We start from the raw sequence: 23,734 nt of genomic DNA on the forward strand, positions 1-23,734 counted from the left end.
GGAGAGAATGGACTGCGAGATGCCCCCTCAAGAAGGCGGTGGGGAGAGAAAATGAGGCTTGATGGCTTCTTGAAAAGTACAAGAATTTTGGCAGGTGGGAGGATGAAGAGTGGCTTAAGAGAAGAGGTTTAGTTAGCTCAAACTCTCACTATGGGAGAATGATAAAGGGGAAAATCAGAGGCACAAGAGTAAATAAGCTTAAGACTTAAGGGGAGATGGAGGATGAAGGAGCAGAGCACCATAAAAAGGAATCTAGGATAAGGGAAGGGATGATGGGATGAGATAAAGCTGAGGCAACAAGATTTCAAAGAGTCAGATTAATGGAAGATGGGTGTCAGAGATCCCTAGGACTAGGATTGTGGATCTCGAAAGATGAGGCTTGGTGGATTGATTTGATGGGTGGATCCTTAGGACTAGGATTGTGGATCCCTAAAGCTAAGAGTGATGATTGATTTTGAGAGATACAGTTGCACAAGTTGGGGTAGGAGAGACGAATGTTGGATATGGATGGGGGATAATGGAGATGAAAGGAATCCATTGAAGCTTTTTGAGCGGGGGGATACTTCAAAGAGAAGTACCACCATGTAGTTGAGTACTAGATTTGCTATAGGACTGTTGGTTAATTGCCAAGGTTACTAAGAACATTAAGGCCTTTTCACCAACTGTCCAAAGGACTGACGAACTTGACTCAAAACAAACACGCAAGGATTTCCCTAGTAGCACACATGAATCCCAGAGGAAGCAGCGTGGAATTGACACTAGGTAACCCACAAGCAGAAGAAAAACAAACAAAAGACCCAATCAAAACCTTACACTCAGATTGCCCCATTCGCAGTATACCATGATATGGAAGATCGTGGCAACCTTGAGGAGGGAACAAAAAGATTGCTTGGAAAAGATACTTCAAGACCCAAAAGGGAAGATTCCAAATCAAAAGAAAGCAAAAATTCAAAAGAGAATAGTTTTCCAATGAGATGGGTAGGACGAGGTACTAACGAACCAAGATCAGACATGAGGAAAGCTATATCCTGCAAGAATCTATCGGAGAGCACCTAAGCTGGTGGATTTGAATTAGTGATGCACTTGGCAAGCTGAACTAAGAAGGATAATGCTTTGGTGACAGGAGATCTAGCTAAATGATGCATTTGGAATAGCTAACCAAGGGTTGTGTGATATGTGCAAGATGATGATCAAGGATGAACTGACATGAAAGCTGGATAGATACAATGGTACTAAGCTAAAAAGGATGTACAAGCTGACAAATCAAGATATGGTACAAATGTACAAGGTTGTTCATGTTTTGATTTTTGTGAGATGGAAATGTTTTAGAGTGTGTTGGATGGATAGTTGGATAATTTGATAGTTTTGTGAAAAGCTTAAGGAAAATGGGATTCTTTTTGTACATGTGATAGGATACAAACTAGGATACAAGATTATTTACAAGCTAGAATATGGTACAAGTTTTGGACAAGATTTGGATATACAAGCTATGATACAAGGGATGATACAAGATTCACAAGGTATGATACAAGCTTTGGTACAAGATTTGGATATACAAGCTATGATACAAGGGATGATACAAGATTTACAAGGTATGATACAAGCTTTGGTACAAGTTTACAAGCTGTACAAGAGGTATTTACAAGCTTCATTAGATGTTGGATATTTGGTTGGAACACCAAGGGAACAAGCAGGTGTTTTATGGGATGGCGAGTGGATGAATGAGGGATAGGGTAGTGATAGATAATGGATCGGTCTTAGTACACAAAGCGCCTGAATTACCAAGTTTTCACCAAGGTACCTATCCAAGGTGCTTGAATTGCCAAGTTTTCACCAGTGGATGCTTTATTTTTCTTTTTCTTTTTGACTTTTTGACTTTGGACTTAGCTTGAATGATTTTGGCTTTCTTCAGCTGTTTTTGGCTTTTTGGGGATTTTTCATTGGCTATTGGAATGTTCAATTTTGTTGCTAACTGTTGGTACACCGGATGTGTGATTTATACAATAGATGGGATTAGATGGGATTGATGGTAGGAGATGGAGGGATGAAAAGGTTGGAAAGGAGCATGAGATGGGGATGCTTGCAGGATCAACATTGGCACATGTTGGGACAGGTGTGAAAAGAGCATAAGGGGGATAGATGGTAGATGCGGGCTTGATGGAGGATTTGTGGAAGTACGCTTGGGGATATAGGCACCCAAGATTTCACATTATAGGATAAGGATTGACATCTTCTAGAAGAGTCTAGGCTTTGGATGAGGTTGAAGATTTTCTAGAAGAGTCTAGAACTTCCTAGGATGAGGATAAATATGGTTTTTAGGAAATAAATAAAGTTTTATTTATTTCAAGGGTTTGGGTTGAGGAGATATTTATTAAAATATTTTTAATAAACATGAGGATTAATATTTAATCTTAATTAAATATTTTGAGTTGAGATTAGGGGTAGGAAATGATGGGATTAGCCTTTAATCAAAATTAAAGAAGGATTAGAAGATTTTGGAAGAGGTTAGTGGTCTTAAGGAAATTGGCCAAGTTTTGGGCAAAAAATAAATTATTTATTTATTTTGGGATTTTTGGTCAATTTAGTAATTAAATAATTAATAAATAATAAAATAATATTTAAATAAGATTTAAACATTTTTGGGAGAGATTCCTTAATTAAATATTTTTAATTAAGATAAAGGGATTTAATGGCATAAAAAATTAATTAATTAATAAATGATGATGTCATCAGAGACTTTTTCAGAAAATAAAAATACTTTATTTTCTAAAGGATTATAGGTGTCTACAGACATGGCTTTGCAATTCTCCATCTTGAATCTCTTCAAAATTTCAATGCAATATTTCCTTTGACCAAGGAAAATCTCTCCATTTGTCTACCAAACCTCCATGCCTAGAAAGTAGTGCATGAGTCCTAAGTCCTTCATCTCAAATTCTTATGCAAGGTCCCTCTTGCAATCTTCTATGAGCCCTAGTGAATGTATAAGAAACAAGTCATCTACATAAATAACAAGAATGATAATCTCACCCCCTACAAACAAGTAGTAGAGGTTAGCATCTGCTTCACTCTTCACAAATCCCATTTCCTGCAAGTATGTATCAATGCACTCATACCATGCTCTGGGAGCCTGCTTGAGTCTATACAATACTATTTTCAATCTGCACATGTGGGTCTTTTTGTTGTGTTCTACAAAGCCTTCTAGTTTCTCTATGTATACCTCCTCCTTTAACTCACCATTAAGGAATGCCATCTTGACATATATTTGATGGATCTACCATGCCATCTATGTTGCTAATGAGATCATAGCTCATATAGAAGTATACCTGGCCACTAGAAAAAATGTGTGCTCATAGTGTATTCCCTCCCTCTAAGAGAGCCCCTTGGCCATGAACCATTCCTTGTATTTCTCAATGCTACCATTTACATTGTTCTTTATCTTATAAATCTAGCGTGATCCAACTACTCTCCTATTTGTTGGTTGATGAACTACCTCCCACACATCATTCTGTGTAACTGAGTTATACTCCTCAACCATAGTATCCTTCCATACCTGATGTTTTGTAGCCTCTTGATAGTTGGAAGGTTTACTATCTACTAACTAACTAACTAATGCCATATAGTTATTAAAATTTGTTGGTTGTCTCCACTATCTAGTAATCTTCCTAGGAGCTCCCACAAACTCTTGAGTATCCCTTTGTGTCTCTTGAACCTCACAGTTCCTGCTATCAACTATAGAGGATGAGATATCAACCTCTAAGTATTCTAGATGAATTTTATGTTGCACCTTTTTCTCCATTCTCTGTGAATCTTCATCACTTGAGCCTACACTTGTATTCTTAATTGTACTTGTGCTTTACTACTCTTGACTAAGCCCTAGAGCTTCTGTTGACTACTCACTCTGATCATCTGCTTGCAAATCTCTAGATCTTATAAATGCCTTGTCCTCTATGAACTTAACATCATGCCTGACAATAATTATTTTGGTCCTAGGGATAAAAATCCTATATGCCTTTGAGGTTTCACTGTACCCAACAAAGTACCCCCTCTTTGCAGTCTAATCTAAATTGGTATGTGTATCACCTGGAATATGACAATATTGAAATGGATAACATCAAGCTTCTTACCTATGAAAGCTTCCTCTGGTGTCATCCTCCCTAGCACCTTATGTGGAACCCTATTCTAAATGTAGATTATTTTACTACATGCTTCTACCCATAAGTAGCATGGCATATCCTAGTCATGTAGCATAGCTCTTTCCACCCTTGATATAGAATGGTTCTTCATCTTAGCAACTCCATTCTGCTATGGATTATAAGGAATTGTCCACTCTCTCTTGATTCCTTCACTAGTACAGAACTCTTGGAATTTTTTTCCTTTGTATTTGCCTCCATTGTCTAATTGAAGAACCTTTATCTTCTTTCCTGTTGAGTTCTCCACTAGAGCCTTTAACTCTTGGAGTTGATTGAAAACCTCATCCTTGGTCTTCAAGAAGTATATCTAGGTCTTTCTGGAGAAATCATCAATAAAAGTAACATAGTACTCATATCCTTTGATAGACTTCATTGACATTGGTCCATATACACCTAAATGTACTAGATCAAGAACACCTTCAAATCTAGTGTCACTCCTTGGAAAAGATGCTCTCGCAAACTTCCCCAACACACATCCCTTACATACATCATCATGCTCTATGCTCACCTCTAGAACACCTGTTACCATCTCACAAAGCAATTTGAGTGCTCCATGATGAATATGGTCCATCCTCCTATGCCATAGCTCTCCAAGATCTCTAGGATTAGTGATGCTCATGAGTGCCTTAGGAGTATCAAATTGAAACCTGTAATAATGACCACTCCTAACTGCAATAGTTATCGATGATTTCTAATCCTTGTGCTTAAACAACACATGTGTCCCTTTTAAGAGTACATTATACCCCCTATCCTGAAGAACTGATACAGAAATCAAATTCATACCTAATCCTAGCACATGCAACACATCATGAACTATAATCATCTTTCCATTCTCCCTCTGCAATTGAACAAACCCCTTCCCAACTAGGTTGAGTTTGGACAAGTTTTCAATAGAAATCTGGATATTGGTGTTCTCCTCCTTATAACTGGAGAAGTACTCTTTAACTACTATCATATGAAATGATGCCTCACTATCTATATACCAAATAGTGTATGAGGTTGACCTCACCATACGAGCTATAAGTGCAAACTCATCTTCCAATCTACTAGAAAATTCTTCTGCACTTGCTGAAGTTGCCACCTGCTTCTTTGCCTTCTTCCTTTCTAGGAAATCACTGACATAGTGACCATACTTGTGACATCCAAAGAAATTGACGATACAAAGGTCCTTCTTCTTCTTCTTACTTTGAGAGCTAGATCCCTTCTTTGCTTTCCCTTTCCCTGCTAGAGCAACTTTCTCCTATTCCACCTCACTTTTTCGACTCTTGATGGACTTGTTGAAAAGACTTAGTCTAAAATCCTTTTGAATGAAATTAGTCTATAGTCAAACCCAACTCAGTAAGGTATCACGTCTATTGACAACTTGAACAAAGACACTCCACTGTTTAGAAAACCCATTTAGGGCTATTCTCACTAGCTCGTCATCACTGGGACTATCTCCAAAAGTTGCTAACTCATCCTTGATAAGTCTAAGCCTAGTGAGGTAACTTATAAAATCTTCTCCCTGGTTCATCTAGGTATTCTTTAACTTCTCTCTAAGAATCATCTTCCTATTGGTGGTAGCATTCTGGTATAGATTTAGAATGGCATCCCGCATCTTCTTCACTATATCTAGCTTTGCAATATGTGGAACAATATGATCCTTGACACCATCAAGGATAATCCTCCTCTCCTTGGCATCATCCTTCTTATATTTTTCAAGCTATATAGCATCTATAGGTACAACGATACCAGTAGTGGTATAATCTTTGATACCATTCTCTTCCAACAATAAAGAAATTCTGGCCTTCTAGACACCAAAATTTGAGGCACCATCCAATCTATCCTGACCTCTCAAACTAGCTAAAGCCATCTCAAGTGATTAAAGCAATAATTCTGAAGAGAGCACAATTTCTTTCCTAGGGAAAAACTCTTCTACTCTCAACAACGGTATGATACCATGTGAAAATTAACACTACTACTATCACTAGTTATTAATCTCCTATGATAAATGATTATTAAACTACTAGAAACAAATTCATAGCTAATATCAAAAAATAACAAAACTACAACTTCACCAGTAAAATACAACAAGCAATTTAGAACATAGAGAACACAATATTTTTGGAGAAATCATCCCTGGAAAAACCCCTAAAGGAAAACTAGTTTTATAGATGGAAAATATATTAACTTCAACAAATAAAGAGATACAAAATTCCTTGCCTCTCACTAGCAAAATTTAGACAACCTTCTAATTTCTCCTATTGATATTCTCCACTAATATCCCCAACGCTATCACTATTCCCTTGCTAACACTAGAAGACCATTTGCTATGATTGTAAACTCATTTGCTAACACTGCAAATGCTTCTACAACTTCTTGTTATTCTTTGTACTGTTTTGTTCTCCAAATGCCTCCTTTGACCCCCTTTTATACTAATTAACCAAGAGGTTTTTAGTTGCTTCATGATCAAGACAACTCAAACAAGAAGTTTCTAGTTACTTCCTAACCAAGAAGTTTCTAGTTACTTCTTGATTAAAATAACCTAACCAATAGGTTACTAGTGGATTCTAGAAGGAGTCAATTAATTAACAAATAATTATTTTTTGTAACTCTAACAATTATTTGTCAATTAATCACATGTGGACAAACAACTTTCCAAGCTACCTAAAACTAACAATTAGAGGCAGGGCATAGTAAAAGAAAAAGACCAGCCACAAAAAAAAGGTACCAGCATTAAGCAACTTCATAGATTAAAGCAAGTGTATTTTCTATATTTGTATAGCATCATCTAGCTCAAAAAAAAACTAAGAAAGCTTACCAATTGAGAACAAAGTCTAGAAATAATATTTTTAAAACTAATAAAAACTGCATACATTTTAGCAAACCCTAGCCTTCATGGTAGCAAGGAAGCTAGAGCTAAAAAAATTGAGAGTGTAAAGGAACCTCCACGTTGAAGTCCACATTGAAGCTAACAAGTACATAACTCTTTAACAATTAGGCTAACCAATTTATACCAAAAATAAAAATCACTTTCTATATACTAATCATTGAAAACCATAAAACAGAGTATTCATCTAAGGGTAATAGTTACCTTGATATTTTTGAATACCCTCTTATTTTCTAGATCAATAACAATCTCAATGACTGTATCTAGAGAAAAAACAACTTGAATAATGGCCTTCAGAAATTCTTTGGTGCTTATTTAATCCCTATTCCATCGCCTGAGCATAAGTAGGGCATTAATATGGTGGAGCATTCGGCTACTTCTTGCGTAGCTCTAATTCTATAAATTACCAGCAAGAGCAATGATTTTAAAGAAATTATGAGAAATTTCCATCAATGTTAGATAGACATTGCTAGAAGTTACTAGAAATTTATAACAATGACAATGTTATACAAAACAAAATTATAGAAAGTAATGTTTCAATTGTTTTATTATTATAATGTTCATAATTTTATATTTTTCTCTAAAAATTTTCATTGCTTTGACCAATCATAAATAGACAAAATCAGATTTTTAAATTATTGAAAAATAAAGAGTAAACATTATCTATAATGCTAGAGCCTAATAAAATTTAATAATTTTTTCTCATTAGTTGGTTTACTGGTTGAACTAAAAAAATGCATCTTGATGGATTAATTAGTTTCTTACCTATGATGGGAACTAATAATAATCTACTTCTATACTGATGATTCAAAATACTCAATTTATTAGTGTCATCTATAAAGACAAAGGCTAATGTTTTTATTGCGCTCATTTGACATTAGTTTGCATTGGGAACTATGTTTTGTAAAATCCTTTTCGTGGTTTATAATGTTCTATGACCTCTTTATTTTGATTGGCTCTTTACATTTTTGCTCATAGAAAATTTAATTTGTAATTTTTTTCAAAATACATTTTCTTAATTTAAAAAAAATATATTTGGTCAAAATTTTGACCAAATTGGGCTCATAAACAAACCAAAAAAAAAGTTGCACGTGAAATTTATTTCACAATTTGGGCATTATGGGAAGGAGATAATTTGGAGGTATGTGTGTTATGGTGGTCTATGAGTTTGAGATTCAACTATGTTAATCCCAATATAGAAGACGTGAATGCACACTTTTTAGCTAGGTTTGTGAGCTAACGTGAGTCTCTATGCCTGCCCAATTGTCTGTATGCCCCCTTGTTATACAATTCTATGGAACATATTAAATTCTACAGGATATAAGAAATATGCACCAAAATCTCATGGTAATTTTTTTAAAAACTTTCTTTGTATATGATATATATCAGGCTATGTAATTTTATGTTGGATTATTGTCCATTTTAGTTTAGGTCTCTTTTTGGCTTTACTTATTTGTCCTTAATATTTGTATGATCTAATTAAGTCCCTTTTCATGTTCTCTTATTTTTTCTTTGTTTGGCCCACTGTCAAGGATGATGGTTTTGTCAAAACTAGACATCCATGTAACCTTATTTGATGGTTTTCTTCTTAGCTAAAATTTTTAATTGGTAGGTTTGATGGTAATGAAGTTTTTTTTCCATCTTGAGACTTATCTCTGTGAGCTAGATTTGGAGATAATTTTAGTATATTCTTTACATGTTGGTTCCCTTAGTAAACCAATATGATAAAAGGAAAAATGTGTAGATCTATATGCAATTTGGATGCTTGGCTTCCTTTTAAGTGTTATGTCACTTGAATATTGTAAAGTCATTTTTAGATTGTGGTTTCACTCTGAGCATACAAAAACATGCACAAATATGATAGCATTGGATTTCTATGAAACTTGATATATAGATCTAATGGATGTTGATATACATGTAAGGTTCAATTTCATAGCATAACTTATATTCTAGTCATATTCGGGCACTTAGTCATTTGGCTATATTTTGTGCTTGAAGAAGAAACTTACTCTGCTTCTAATAAAAAACATAACTAGAATTCATAGCAATGAGTGAAAAATAAAGCCATAAATTGTATGATTACTCAACTCAAAAGGGTTGAATAGAGACTCTATGATCTTGTAGGAGGAAATTTCTGAAATGGGAAAAGTTCAAAACATAATTCCATTCATTTCTCTAGAATCATCTTCTCAGGTTGTCTTCTTTGATGATCTTAGATTGAGGAATGATACTTATATATTCAATATGTTGAGCCTTGTTCACAAATTTGTGAGCTTGTGACATCAGAAGTTTCTTTGGTTCGAACATCAGGCACATCTTGAGCCATAACATGTAGATTAAGAGAAGTTAGATCTACTTAAGGCCTTTGACATTCATATCAGTTGATAAGAAATAAGAAAAAATTATCGAGCATCTCGAAGGTGCACAAAGCTTCTTGTAGAGCTTGTAAGGAAAGATGAAATCAAGGCCTTTGGTTTGTATTTTTATGTTATGGTTAGGTGCTCTCTGTTTGAAAATTTAGAATTTCATATGAGTAAGAAAGCACTAGATTTGAGATTAATTTTGGAGCAGTGGTTGTAATTAGATGTTTTAATACCAACTATTGTATAGGAATCATTCTATTAAGTTTTTCTCTCTATTTTCTATGGTCACCCTTCAATTTTGTAGTAGGTTGTTCGAGATGGCATCCCATGAGAGCAAGTGAACTAAATTCAACCTCCTAATTCCCACTAAGCATAAAACAATGCTTCTTCTAGAATAATATGATGAACATATAAAATGTTGAAGCTTTTTGCCATTTATCCATGTGAATACTACACCTTGCTATTATTTTGAAAACCATTTCAAGGGTATCCTTCATCACTGAACTTCATAGAATGATTTGTGGAACCTTTGTATCACTTGCCCAAAAATTTGCATATGAGAAAAACCATTTCCTCTTTTCCTATCTAAATACCATGGTTAAATGAGAACTTCACTTGCTTTGCAAGATTAGACAAGGGTGGGTTTTGGGGAAAGTAGAACTTATTTCTTGTGGTGGGTCTTCACTTTAACCTTATTGCCTTAACTAACTACTTGAATGTTATTTCATTAGGGAGGGGCAAAGGATATGTGATGAGGGTTGGTGGAGTAAGGGGTAGATAGGTAGAGGTTAGGTGGGTTGGAATACATGAATTGATACTATCAATCTTGCTTCATTGTCTTCTTTATCTTTTAATCCTTATGCCTCTTTGAATTGTCTTCTTTATCTTCAAACCCTTAATTGATGCATTCCCATCAATTAATGTTGCTTCACATGTCTTTCTTTTTTCAAAAATACAATGAAACTTTTTGAGGGCATCAAATTCTATGATATGGATAGTCTATGATAAAATTATAGGCTTTGACAAAGGAAACACCTTAATCATTAACTCACACTAAATGAATGACTTCGTATCAAAACCACCATCTACTTTGATTTGTTTTACCATCTATTTTGATTTGTTTTAGAAACTTATAATATTTTAGGACTTTAAATTTAAATTACATAGATGGAAGGGTTGTACAATGGAGAAAATTTTAATGTTGGCTAAAGATTTGAAGGCAAGAATGAATTAACACCCTCAACTTTTAGTGAGATGAAAATTGTCTAGTTACATAGCAAAACTAACAACACTTTACAAATTGGAATAAATATGTACACAACTTGATGAAAAATAACTACAACCTATACAAAAATAAAGCTAACCACTGTATCTAACTCCTATTTACATTAACCTTGCTCCATCAATCAAGAAAAACATGAAAAACAACAAGAATAGAGCAAATTCGTAGGTAAAACTCAATTTTTAAAATTTAGTTTTGCAAAAATGTGTTCCCAGCATATACAATTGCCTTTGTAAAGGATTAAATAAGATTTTTAATATCATTACCACCTTAGGAAAGGTAAAACCATCTAGTAGATGAGAGCACTGATATTGTAATCTCAATTATAATGATTTTGCATGTAGAAATATCTAGAGTAGTCATTCTTAGGGATACATGCAGTCATATTGTTGATCAATGGGGCTTGAAAGAGGTGAGCTAGAGAGACTACATAAATACTAGAAAAGATCACTGTAAGGAGCTTTTTGTAACTAGATGTACAAATATGTAAGCTTTGGAAATTGTTGAAATGACATATTTCAGAAATAAAGGGGAAATGAAAATGATCTCGGAAGTAATGTGCAAATTGGTTGCAATAATCTTATGAGCATGATCTGTGTGTGTATTTGTAAATCTTGTATAATCTTGTAATATTTTTTATTTTTTATTATATACTAAATACTACTAATTCTTTTATGTTTATATTTTGTATATCTATAGCCCAAATGTTTTCCTTTGAAGAAAGAACACACCTACTAAGATGTACCCAGAACAAAATAATGAGACAATTGCTAGATTGTGGTCTCAGTTCTAAAGAAAAGTTGATAAATGTAATTATCCTTGCTAAATTTTGAAGGGCTCAAAGAATCAAAGAATTCTGATTTCAACAACCTAGAGTCATTATATGAAACATTGTCATGTTGAATGGGGGCACGATTTTCATCAATCGGTCAATGTGGATTTCCAACTAGAGGAACATGAAAATGTGAATATCCAAGTCAAGGATAATACTCTCATGGAAGAAGATGATCCTATGGTAGAGAACATAATTGAAGATGATGGCATTGGCGTAGCTGATAATGTATCAGAGGACATGATTGAAAAAGATAGTATTGGCGCAATTGGTCAAGATGATCATGATGATGGTACTAGCACATCTAATAATGATGATGAAGATGGTCTTGATATACCTATACTTGATAAGTCATATGAGCCCCTATACAAAGGCTCACAAACAACTCTTCTCTTCGTTATATTGTTGTTGGTGAACTTGAAGGTTATGAATGGTTTATCCAATGTAGCAATGTTTCATATGCTAAGATATGCCATTTTTGTCATATTCAATGTAAGCATACCATTACTATTCATTATATTAACAAATCATATATTTTTTTGTAGGTTGATAGGTGAGTTTTTGTTACCATGATCAAACATTCTATCTCGTTTGTACCAAGAATTATCTCTTATTATGAATCAAATTGGACTGAAGTATTAGACAATACATGCATATCCCAATGATCACATTCTATAGCATAAACAACATGAATTTACAACAGAATGCCCTGATTTTCATATTAGTAGATATCGGTCAGATCAAATAAGAAAAAAGGTGCCTTATAAGGTTCTTTGGTACATTCCCATTATTCCACATCTTGAATGATTATTCAGGTGCACTAGCTTGGCATAATTTATGGATTACCATGTATGCAATAGAAGTCGAGATGACATTATGTGAATTCCCATGGATGGTTCTACATTTTAGAAAATAAAAGATAGTTGACCAATATTTAAAGAAGAACCTCATAATCTAAAGCTTGCATTGGCAGCAGATGGTGTCAATCCATTTGGAGATATGAGATATGTTTACTCAGTGTGGCTTATTTTTGTTATTAACAATAACATTCTTCCTTAGATGTCCATAAAGATGGAGAACATAATATTTTCAATGATTGTACTAGGTATTTTTTTTTCTTTTAATTGTTATTTAAATTAATGTATAAATACCACATCAAAATGGTCATAATAATTATGCAATATTTTTGTTCATTAAACTAGGTAAGTATCAAGTTAAAGATATAGACATGTATATTGATCCCCTTATTGACAAGTTGTTAAAGTTATGGAATGAGGTCACTATGTATGACATCTCTACACCAATAGGACAAAGACAATTTCAATTTCATGTAATTCTTATTTAGATAATATATGATGCCCTTGGGCTTACTCATTTTTTTGGTATGTTATATTGTTAAGGTCATAGTTTTTGGTATGTTATAGTGCTTACACATTATTGTTGTATGTTTAAGTTGTGCATGATAACTATACATAATATTTTAGGTCTTTAGACAAAGGAAAAATTGATATGTCCAGTTTGTGATCCGAAGATGAAATCTCGTCATTTAAGAAGATTAGGAAAGTAGGTGTTCGATAAGTTTAGTCACTTTTTCTATAGTAATAACAAGTATCGAATTAGTAAAAAATATATTTTTAATAGGAAAGAAGAGACAACATCAAGACCATGAAGAATGACACCTCATTTGTGGAAGTTGAAATACAATAGACTAAATCATCGAGGTAATGTCATTCCATCTAATAATTTTTGTTTAAAATTTATATTTTAATATTGTCTTTTATTTAGTAATGATATAATTGATGCTCATGAAGGTTGTCAAGGCATCAATGACCAACTTTCTAGAAGAATAAAATGTTATCCTACTCAATTTAATAGGTTGTCGTACTACAAGAATCTCCCAATTGTACATTTTTTTGATGCTATACATATTGAAAAGAATGTAACAGAGACACTATGAAAAATATTGGATGAAATGCATGACAAACAAAAAATTGCCAAAATTTATAATGACATCCATGAATCCAATCATGCAGTGAAAAAATTAATTGAATCAAACAAAAATGGTGACCACATAAATACGAGTGCCCTTCCTTGGTTATTAACAAAGCAACAAACAATACATTAAATGAATTCATAAGAAAAACAAGATTTCACATAGGATTTGTTGCAACTATAAGCATTCTTGTATCAAATAAAGGTGATTTTGGGCCAAGGTTGAAAACATATGATTAGCATACCTTCATCAAGGTAAGTCATGTTCTCTATTTACAATATATTTGTTAAATTGCATGTACTTTTTATTGCATTATTTCAAAATATTATATTGAATTTTTTTAAAAAAAATTTTATAGTACGTCCTACCTCTATCCCTCCCATACCAGTTTGACAATAGTGTTAAATAAGCTATATATGATATTGGAAAATACTTGAAGTTAGAAGAAATATTCTTTAGATTTGTTGTACATATATTATATTTATGACTTACTTTACTTTTTATGTAACTTATTGTGTATTGTTTTCTAAAATATCATTTATATGTTCTTGCATGTTGAATCTCTTTTAGGTGTTTATCATCTAAAAAAATTGATAAAAAAAGATATTAAATATTGGAAGTGAAAAATTCTCTAGCTTATGTTTGAAATGAAAAAGTATCCACCTTCAACTGTTTTCAATGCTCAAGAACACTATCTCATACATCAACTTGAGGAGATTGAATTGTGTGGGCTTGTACAAACTAGCTCAATGTGGATGGTTGAGAGGCACTTGAAATTTATGAAGAGCTTGGTTTGACAAAGAGAAAATCCTAAGGGCTCTATGGTGGAGGCATATATGGTATACCAAATTATGGTGTATATTAGTGAATATCTTCTTAAGTTTGTAGCAAATATCAATGTAGATCACATTTGGGATCGCAACTCTATTATCAAATGCCAAAGGGAGTACTTGACGGAGAAAGGTAGATTGAAGAAATTGAGAGGTAATCATAAGATGTTATTGTAGTTTATTAATTATTATAAATCTTCAAGATCAGTTGTTTCTAAGAGGTCTTTTTATTTTCTTTATAATTGGTCATGAGTGAGATACACTACATTTGTATATTGAAAACAATCTTGATTTAATGATGGTATGGTTTCAACAATCTCAAGAAAATGGTCTCTCATTAGCATGGGATGGTGTTGCATCATTGGTTAAAGAAGCTCACTGTAATGGAGATCCCAATGTTATGCCAATGGTACTTGATCAAGCACATAGTTTAAGAGGTAGAAAGGTACGTATAAGATTACTAATCAGACCCATAAGTTTAATATCAACTCACAGATTGATGCAAATAATATTGACATGGTTGAATCATTGTAGATCAAACACCACAAAGCTATGTATTACCATGGTTGTAAATTTTGCATAAAAATGTTAGATGAAATAAAGAAAATTTGTGATTCTAGGATATGTCCAGTCTTCAAGGTCACTAATATTTCGTCTAAAAATGACATACATCTTCAAAAATTTAAAAATTGATACTATGAAATTTTGGATAATATACTTGAATGCGACCTTTACTCATTCAAATTAGTTCTATTTATTGTTAAATGGTATAGGCTATGGCTAAATCAAAATGATCCTGATAGGAATGTTATTGAACATGATAGTGGATTTACAATAATTAATACAAGGTCATTTGAGTCAGTTGGAGATGAGCCTTATATTCTTCCAAGCCAATGTGAGAAAGTATTTTACTTTGGCATTCCACATAAACCTAGTTGGTCATTTTCCATTAGACATGATCCAAGAGGAAGGTGGGTAAAGTATAATGTGATGGAAGAAGAAGATACTGAAGAATCAAAAGATGGAGTAAATGATGATCATGAATGACTATTACATAATGAAGAAGAAGAAGTGTTGACATATCAGTCAAGTTTATTATTAGTAACAACACTTATTTAGATTTTGTATGGCTACTAAGCTCATTAAACAATCTATAGTGTTTTCTAGATAATTTATTAGCCACCAAACTCTACATTTGTTACTAAGTCTTCTAGACTAAGTTTAATGGTTATCAAGTGAAGTCAATTAGTGTGAAGTCTAGCAGTTCAACCCGAGCACTTTAGTGGTTACCGAGCATTCTAGTTTCTACCGTGCTAGCAGTTCATGTAATGCGAAGTCAATGTTTACCGAGTGTAGTCATGGTAAACAAATAATCTAATTTATGCCGAGTTACACAATATCTACTGAGTCACTAGTGCAGACTAAGTTCAAGACTACTTTGAAGTGATTAGTATGGACCAAGCTTCTACTTCTACTGAGTGCATGATGATACCGAGTAATGACAGTCAACGCCGAGTATCAGAACTTCACCAAGTCAGTCTTCAGAATCCGAATGTTTTCATATGGGCCGACTTTGTAATATTGGTGTTAAGTTGTATGATGGCTAACTTTGTAATTATATAAATTGGATTGGTATATATGTAATGTATTGTATCATATCCAAGGGTGTGAAATATATGATGAAAAGTGTGTAAGAATGTGAATGTGAACAAGCAACAAATAAAGAGTGTATTGTAAGGCCATATTAGTAAAGGAGCAGTAGAGACATATCCATCATAGAAAGGCGATCAATACTTCAAGGAATCTCTATCAACAATTCAGTTGTAAGTCAAAGATCTACTATTTTTTTCTAACAGGTGAACCTGTCTAAATCCTTTAACAAGTTAGACTTAATAGTCTTTTCTAAAATATCTTTGGCAAGTGCATACTTCATTATGTGTTTGTAAAACCTCTAACAAGGTGGACCTAGCAGTCCTAATTGCTCCTAATAGGTTAGATAATTAGAAGTGATCAATGTAAGCTTTAACTGACCAACTTTATGCTATAGTATTGAAGTTTTATGGGTAACATCCCCACCCCAGTTTTACTTTCTATTTGGAAGGTTTCTGGGTCACCAAATCATTGTGTTCAAGTCTTATGAATTTTTTATGTTTTCAGTTTCTCATGCATGCAATTTGATCAGATATCATGAAATAAATGATAATTGGTAGATTTTTATTAACCAACAATTGGGATCAAAGCATTATGGTTCTTAGGAGAAAGTTTGGCAGCTTGAGCAAAGATCAAAGGATAATGGAGATATTTAGACTTGATAAAGCCATTGACAATGAAAAGCTGGGTCTAGAAATGGCCATTGCTCAATTCAAGAAAGTAAAGGAGCATCTTTCCCATTCTCTAAAAGGAAGGAAGGAGCTTGCAAATTAGATGAATGAGCATCAATACATTGAAGAAAGAATTCAAGACTTTTTCCCTTCAGGTAGTCCATATGAAGCAAATGATGCAATCAAAGAACTCCTAGAAAAGGATGCTTCCCTGCAAGAAGAAGTAAGGATATTGAAAAGAGAACAAAAAATTTAGTCAATAAGATTATGTGAAATTTGTGAATAGAGAAGTTTTACAGGTTACTAATTCACCCCTCCCCTCTCAGTAACCTAACATAGTCTTGAATATTTCCAACAATTGGTATTAGAGCATTGTGGTTCTCAAGAGAAAGTTTGATAGCTTGAGTAAAGATCAAAGGATAATGGAGATATTTAGACTTGGTAAAGCCATTGACAATGAAAAGATGGGTCTAGAAATGGTCATTGCTCAACTCAAAAAAACAAAGGAGCATCTTTCCCAATCTCTAAAAAGAAGGAAGGAACTTGCAAATTAGATGAATGATCATCAATACATTGAAGAAAGAATTGAAGACCTTTTTCATTGAAGCAGTCCAGATGAAGAAAATGATGCAATCAAAGAACTCCTAGAAAAGAATGCTTCCATGCAAGAAGAAGTAAGGGAATTGAAAAGAGAACAAGAAATTCAGTAAATAAGATAATGTCAAATTTTGGAACAGAGAAGTTTTAAAGGTTACTTATTCTCCCCTCCCCTCTTAGTAACCTAACATAGTCTTGAATATTTCCAACAATTGGTATCAGAGCATTGTGGTTCTCAAGAGAAAGTTTGATAGCTTGAGCAAAGATCAAAGGATAATGGAGATATTCAAACTTGATAAAGCCATTGACAATGCAAAATTGGGTCTAGAAATGGTCATTGCTCAACTCAAGAAAAAAAAGGAGCATCTTTCCCAATCTCTAAAAAGAAGGAAGGAACTTGCAAATCATATGAATGATCATCAGTAAATTGAAGAAAGAAATGAAGACTTTTTCCCTTCAAGCAGTCTAGGTGAAGCAAATGATGCAATCAAAGAACTCCTAGAAAAGAATGCTTCCCTACAAGAAGAAGTAAGGAAATTGAAAAGAGAACAAGAAATTCAGTCAATAAGATTATGTGAAATTTTGGAATAGAGAAACAAGATAGAAGAAGAAATGGATGGAAAGAATAATGAAATTCAAAATAAATCCCTTCAACAAGTAGACCTTATTGATCAACTCTCCAATGCAAATGAAGAAATCATGAGTTTAAGATCTAAAAATGAAAAGATAAGAAATGATCTAAATTTTGAAACAAAAATCAATGAAAGATTGAGGAATGATCTAAATTTTGAAAAGAAACTCAATGAAAGGATAATGAGATCCCAAGTAGACATGGATCAATTGAATTAGCTGAATGAGCAGAATCTCTATAGGAAAAAGGGTAAAGCAAGAATTGGATACAAAGAAGAAGGTGAATGCTCCAAACAATGTGCCCAAAAGAATCAAAAGCCTACTTGCAATCATTGTAGTAAGTTAGGTCATACATCAAATAGATGTTGGAGTAATGAAAAAGAAAAATTCAATGGAAAATACTACAATTTTAGTCAGCATGGTCACAGGGCTAATGAATGCAAAGAGAAACCAAAATTTGAGGGCAAGTGTCACAAATGCAAGAAACAAGGTCACAAAGCATCAAAATTTAGAACTAAGTTATTCAATCTAGCAGTACAAATTGTGAAAGCAAGATTTGGTTGGGACTACAACAGTTGGTGTAGGTGTCATTACTATGGTGAATTTGGACACATTGGCATGACTTGTGCTAAGCATCACATGAGAAGAAAAGATACCACCATAAGATGTTTCACTTGTACCAAACTTGTTCATCTAGCTAAGAATTGCATGAATATAGATAGAATTAAAGATGAAAAGAAAGAAAAAGTAGATAACATCATAAAGTAGATGAGATAGCAATGGATTCCTAAATCTACCGAGGATAATAGTCCAAGAAATGATGGTCATGTTACTCAAGAAGTGGATGACTCCACCATTTCCAACTGGGTTTTCAAGGAAGAATTGAAATTGTGTTATCAAGATCACATTCAAATAGTTCCAATTGAAAGTAAGCAAAGATCCAAATTAGTATTCAAGATACAAAAAGGATCACTAAGGAAGATTGGTATCAGTTATGACAAAGTTATCTTCTCTACCAAGCAAGGTTAGTCATGGACTCTACTGAAAAAAGTTAGGAGCAACAAGGATATCTTTGGTTATCAAGTCACAAAGCATTCATCGAGCAATCCAAATAGATAGTGGATGGCAGCCTATCAAGCACGATGTCAACTTAGCTACCTTTGTACCAAGCATTAATGGAAAAGTTTTAACAAAAAGCATGAAATTGAATTCATTTTCATTGTGAAATCTAAGTGCTATTGCAAAAAAGAAAATTACAGAGCGATTAGTCAACTTCAAGAGAATTTTGCAGCAAGGTTTCAAGGTTCTCATAGCCTACTGAATAACCATGGCATCAAGTAGAAACAAACAAGCAAGGAAAGGGTATGAGATGTTGGTCCAAGGAGCAGAGTGGAAAGTGCCAAACTTCAAACTTGTGCCTGCGATTGCAGAAACCCTTGACCCAAGCAGAGCTCAATCGTAGATTCTTATAAAGGTACTCATAATCAACGATATTTGTACTCATTTCAAATGTTCTATTTAGGAAACTAGAACCCTAGAAATGGATGATGCCCTAGGTGAATTGTATGTTAATGGAATTCTCAAACTCATGCATAAACATTTGGAAGACAAAGGTTTAACCCACATTCCCCACATGCCCCAAGGTTTTTAAATCAAGTGGATTAGATACATCCTAAGCCGAGTGCATAATGATCAGTTATGGCTTGAGCAACCAATTGTGATTACAAAGAAAATGATTCATCGCATTACTAGCCTTCCCATGCCTGCCAAGGCTAAAACTAGAAAAACCCTAGGTCATGTGGAACTAGAAAAGAAAACCCTGGCCAAGTGGGATGGTAGAGGCATGAAAATCAATAGTGTAACTGATGTAGATTTAAAATTTAGGATATATGTGATAGCTCACAAGATATATAGTTTGAGCCATCTCAACAATGTATCATGTGAAGCTATTGACTTAGCTTACAGAGTTGTGAAGAACAATTTGTCTTATGAATTGGTAGATCTATTGTTGAAGAAATTCAACAAGAACATGGAAAGTATCCAAACTTCCAAGAAAAACCCCTACAAATTTGGCTCTATGTTGACTTGTTTTTTTTTTTCACGTTCAGAAGTTCTTCCCCTCCAAAGGAATGGTAGTATGGAGAAAAGATGTGCCAATATTATATCAAATTAATGAATACATTTGTGAAATGGGAGAGAACTATGTTAGTATTATGGACAACTACTTTGATGTTTTCAAGGAGAAAATGAATAATAGGTTTAGGATACCTAGGAAGCTAGTTGAAGATTACAAAGATGATGTTTGTTTCATGGTAGACAATGATAGAGTCTACATTCAGGCAGTAAAACCTAGAGTTGTATGGGTATAACCTCTTCCTTATGAGGTAAATATTGATGAAACAAAGGACATTATTATTGCCCTATTCAATGAGCTTGTTAATCCCAAGGCACCATACTTTGAAACATATGATGAGGCCAAGGCATGGATAGAGTTGGAAATAAAGCTCCCTCAGGTGGTTAATAAAGGAAAGAGGAGGATAGCCAAAATAAAATCAAGCACACCTCTTCTATTAACCAAGGGCAAAGGTGAAGATATAGAAGAAGCAAAGGATGAAGAGGAGTCTGAAGAGGAAGAAGAGCCTATGAAGAAGAAAGGCAAGGTGATCATCACCAAGCCACCTAAGCCATCACCTAAGCCATCTACTACATTTTTTACAAGGAGAACAAGGAAGGAGGTAGATAAGGAACGTGGTGATATTATATTTAGCCAACCTCCACCTACATTTTAGGACAGATGTAAGGTATTGAAAGAAGGAGCTAGTGTAACCAACTTCAAGGCTCTCAAATATGAGACCAAAATAGAGGTAGAGCAAAAATAGATTGAAGACTTGGTCATGGACAAAATGGGCTAATAGAAATACTCCCCTGATTAGTTGGCATCACAGATTCCTAGTGTTTTATTAGAGAAAATCAAGGTAAGATGGGAGAATACCAAACCAACTGTCAAAGATATTTATGCTCAAACCTTAAGATAGTTGGTACCTACCTTGACAGAGGCTAAGGTGAACAAGTCATTGAAGGATAATGAAAACAAGATGACACTAAAATTAAATACTTGTTTAGTTCTGATGAAGGACATAGAATATGTTGTGAAGAATGCCACAAATACTTGGAGAAATGTATATCATTTTCACAAGCCAACTGAGCAACTTGTGGAAATAAAAGATTATGATGATGATAGTGACAAGGATGTAGAAGATGATGAAGAATCAACACAATTTGTCATAGTTGATTATCAAGAACTCGTGAAGGATGATGAAGAAGATAAAGAGGAAGAAGCTACCAAGGTATCAAAGAAAGATGATGAGAAGACTAACCCAATTAAGATAGCTACATTAGTCATTGCCTCACTTCCTCACTCTCCAGCTAAACTAGTAGCCACATCAAGCTCAGAGATAGCTTCAACAAGTTTGATTGTGACAACAATAGATACATCAAATGTCTAATCACTCTTCACTCCCTCACAACTCAGTACATAATTGATAGAAGTGACTACCACTTCATCTACCAAGCTACAACATCCCTCTTCTTTAGTTGTTGAGTTAATGTCATTAGCCATGGATGCAATATCTTCTATAATTTTGTTTACTTCAGTTATGACTTCTTCATTTTTGGATTCTTCAAGCATACCTATTAGTATTCCATCAGTTGGTATTGTATCAATTTTCACTATAAGTCCTACTATTTCAACTATTGTTTCTATCCTAGATATAAAGGCATTAAGTACAAGGACAGTTGAACCTAAGGCTCAATCGAGTACTAATTTTTTGAGTAAAGGAAAGGAAATAGAGGATGACATAGATTTAGATGAGGAGATAGAAATTCCCAAATGGGATATGGGTAAGTGCACCAAGTTGTGGTGCCAAAAGGGCGTATAAGTGGACACCTTTTTTCTGGAATTAGCAATTTTTGAACTTCAACAAGAATTTGAAGATAGCTATGCTCAAAATTTTAAGATATGACAAAAAAAAAAACTAGTAGTCTTTTGAATCTAGTTTCTAAACTACTAATTTGTTTTCAAAATGGTTTAGTTTTAGGTCCTCAAAAAAGGGGGCCACAAAAAATGGTATTGTTTATTCCAAAAAAACATAACATAGTACAAAGTGTGACCCCCCTAAAATTTTAACTTTTTTTTTGAAATTCTTTAATCGCTTTGGTCAAAAGTTACTTAACACTATGTAGTTTATCCTAGATTTTTTTGGGTCATTTTATAATGTGTATTTTATTTTTTATGAATTTTTTAACTAGACACATCCCAAAAACATGAAATATCTATGTGCCCCCCCTAGAAATGATTGAAAACTAATCTAAAATCAAAACTTCTTTTCTTCAAAGTGTGTAGAATGGATTCTAGTTTCTAAAAAATTAAGTTGTTGCAAAATTTGATGAATGAGCTAAAATCTACAACCCAATTAGTACATGTTCATTTTTGACAAAAATGGACATACATTCAAAAGAAATTATAAATGAAAGGCTTAAAATAGTTTAAATAAAAAATAAATTATATGGTTATATAGCTAACACAGAGACCTACACTGTCATGTAACTTGATCTTATCGATTCTTAGCCACGAGAAATCTTGAAGGAGAGCACACAAGAAAAATCAATCATTTTTTGTATGTTTGCAGGAAAACATGTCTTGGACCAATTTATAGACTCCAAACCTTTGGGTTGAATTCCCAAGGCAAAACCAAGCATTAGGCTTAGTAGAATGCAAAGGTTTGAATAGCACGTACACCCTATAGCATGTGCACACTATAGTGCGCACACACTATTTAAAGCTTTTTAAATTTGGGTCTCAATAGTGCATGCACACTATAGTGTGCACACACTATTGAGACCTAAATAGTGCATAGAGAGGGAAGAAGAGAGGCAAATTAGTAGAGAGAAAGGGGGGGATGGGTGTGTGTGTGTGTGTGTGTGAGAGAGAGAGAGAGAGAGAGAGAGAGAGAGAGAGAGAGAGAGAGAGAGTAGGGGATGGGAGAGGGGAGAGAGAGTAGGGGATGGGGGAGAGAGTAGAGAGGGAGAGAGTGAGAGAGAGAGATAGTAGGTAGTGGGAGAGGGAGTGGGAGAGGGAGAGAGGGTGGGATGGGAGTGTGTGTGAGAGATCTAGAGAGTAAGGGATGGGAGACGAGAGAGAGGGGGGGAAGGGAGAGAGAGAGTAGGTGGTGGGAGAGGGGGAGAGAGGGGCAAATGAGAATGCATGTAAGAGAGAGAGTAGGAGATGGGTGAGAGAGGAAGTGTGAGAGAGAGTAGGGGTGGCATAGAGAGAGTATAGGATGGGAGAGAGAGATTAAGAGTAGGGGATGGGAGAGAGAGAGAGTACAGGATGCGAGAGAGAGATTGAGAGTAGGGGATGGGGGAGAGAGAAATAGTAGGTTGTGGGAGAGGGAGAGCAAGAGAGAGAGGAGGACAAGAGTGCATGTGTGTGAAAGAGAGAGAGAGGGAGAGTAGGGAATGGGAGAGGGAGGAGAGAGATAGAGTAGGGGATGGGAGAGAAAGTAGGCCATGGGAGAGGGAGTGGGAGAGGGAGAGAGAGGGGGATGAAAATGTGTGTAGGAGAGAGAGAGAGAGTAGGGGATGGGAGAGAGTGTGAAAATGTGTGAGAGAGTAGGGGGTGGCAAAGAGAGAGAGAGAGAGAGAGAGTAGGCGATAGGAGAGTGAGTGGGATAGGGAGAGCAAGTGAGAGATAGTAGGGGATGGGAGAGGAGAGAGAGAGGGGGGATGGGTGTGTGTGTGTGTGAAAGAGAGAGAATAGGGGATGGGA

Source organism: Cupressus sempervirens, chromosome 11 (genome assembly GCF_028749045.1).
Source record: "Cupressus sempervirens isolate cs-2001-9-10 chromosome 11, ASM2874904v1, whole genome shotgun sequence".
NCBI lineage: Eukaryota > Viridiplantae > Streptophyta > Pinopsida > Cupressales > Cupressaceae > Cupressus > Cupressus sempervirens.